This window comes from Thermobia domestica, chromosome 4 (assembly GCF_964235325.1).
Source record: "Thermobia domestica chromosome 4, izTheDome1.hap1.1, whole genome shotgun sequence".
Taxonomy (NCBI): domain Eukaryota; kingdom Metazoa; phylum Arthropoda; class Insecta; order Zygentoma; family Lepismatidae; genus Thermobia; species Thermobia domestica.
Window position 1 is genome coordinate 300,485,403 of NC_137457.1, and position 2,120 is coordinate 300,487,522.

Genomic DNA, 2,120 nt, shown 5'->3' on the forward strand with positions numbered 1-2,120 from the left:
CTTTCACTCGTTCATTTTTTATGTTGTTAATCTTTAATATTGGATCTCTTTGTATAGATTGGCCGAATATCGTGTATTTAGTTTTATTTCCTGATAGTTTCAGCTTATTTATTTCGCACCATTTCTGAAGCGTGTTTAAGACTTGGTTCCCTTTCCTCTCAATTTCATCTTTTGATCGTGCTGATACGACTATTGCGATATCATCTGCATAGCCGACTACTCCTTCCGTGTCTTCCGTAATTTCCAGTGTTTTTAGGCAGGGTTCGATAACGATGTCCCACATCGTTGGACCGCATATGGATCCCTGTGGACATCCCTTTGTTGTATATGTGGTAATGTTATTATTTGGTGCCTTGTAAGTGACCTGTCTTTCGTTGCAGTATTCTAACATTAGTTGGTATAGTGATTTAGGTACTTTAATTTTTTAAATTGTTTGAAGAGTGATGGCCACCACAAATTGTCAAAAGCTCCACTGATATCAACATAGATTACTACCTGGTACTTGTCTATTTTTCCATTTTCTATTAATTCTAAAAGCCTCCTTATAGCTGTCTCCGTACTTTTCTTCTTCCTAAAGCCATGCTGTAGCTTATCTCTTTCTATGTTTCGATATTTGCTAAGTCTATTAGTAATTACCCTTTCGAATATTTTTCCTATTATATTTAAGAGACAGATAGGTCTATACGCCTTAGGGTCGTCATTTCTTTTATCTTCGCTCTTTTTTATTATTACTAAGTTTGAGTGTTTCCATATTTTAGGTATTCTTTTCGTCTTGAGGCATAGGATTTAGGATTTGGATTTCTGGGCTTTCGGCATCTAAGGCCATTTAACCCTTCACGATTTGAGGGATGACGTCCCTCGGCGAGCACACAATCCGGGGAAAGGGAAGGAATAAAGGATTGGGAAGGAAGGAAGCGGCCTGGGACCTATAAGTTAGGTACCACCCCGGCATTTGCCTGGTGTGAATGAGGAAAACCCAGGAAACCATTCAGGGTGGCTGGCCTGAAAAAGCTGTTACACTTTTTCGACCGAGTGCCCCCACCGGGAATCGAACCCGGGACCGCTCGCACCGAAGGCGAGAGCGTTAGCGACTACGCTACGCGGGGCCACCGTCTTGAGGCATAGATTGTAGAGTCTTGATAGATATGGTGACCATGTATCTGCATTTTCCAGGAAATTTTCTGACTTTATCATGTCTGGACCTGCTGCTTTCTTCTTTTTTAACACTTTTATGTAATTACGTATTTCTTGATTGGTTGTTTCTTCCATAATTTCGTCGTTTATTGGTAAAATTTTCATTTCTTCCCTCATTTGTTTGTGCACCTCGTCATCGTCTTCTTTTTCGTCCTTGGGTAAAAGTTTTTCCATTAAAAATTTTATGGTGCTTTCCCATCCTTCAGTAAAACTTCCGTCATCTTTTCTTAAGGTTGAGAGAGTTGTTGGCTTCTTTATTTTCTGACTAATTATTTTATATGCTTCACCCCAAATGTCTAGGTTAGTATTTTCTTTAAGGTAGTTCTTCCAACTATTTACTTTCATTTCTTTTATTTTGTTTTCATATATTTCTGTTTGCTCCCTGTATTTTCTTAGTCGTATTTGTTTCAATTCTATTTCCCACGTCGCTTGATATAATTTCCTAGCTCTTCTCGTTTTTAGTTTTAAGTCTTTTAGTTCATTATTCCAAAAGGAGTTGTTTTTATTTGATTTTCCATTTAATGTTCGTGTTTTAGTTGAACTTTTAATTGCTTTAATTATTTCAGTTTCCAATGTTTCAGCTATTTCATCATCATCGCTATCGTCTTCAATTTGTGGCAATTTAATTGTCTCCCAAAATTTAGTCCAATTTATTCTTTTTGTACAGTTTTTTCGTTTTCATTTAGATTGTTATAATTTGTTTTGCTGCTTATCTCGAATAGTATTGCGTTATGATCACTTAGGGTAGCCGCGTCTAGTACCCTCCAATTTATTATTCTGTCGCTGAGTTGCAATGTTGTTAGTGTTATGTCTATGTTTGATTCACCCCCTTGTCTACTCCTATACGTGGGCGGATTACCTTCCTCATTTATTACTACCAGATCCTTTTCTGCTATCATTTCTTCTACTTTCTGTCCTCTGTCGTC

At 37.5% G+C, this 2,120-nt stretch overlaps 1 non-coding gene across 1 annotated transcript; it reads right to left on the bottom strand.

The window, feature by feature from the left end:
* Positions 1–1,033: 1,033 nt before the first annotated feature.
* TRNAR-UCG (transfer RNA arginine (anticodon UCG)) lies at positions 1,034–1,107 on the bottom strand. The gene has a single exon. It is a non-coding gene; the product is annotated as a tRNA-Arg (tRNA).
* Positions 1,108–2,120: the final 1,013 nt, after the last annotated feature.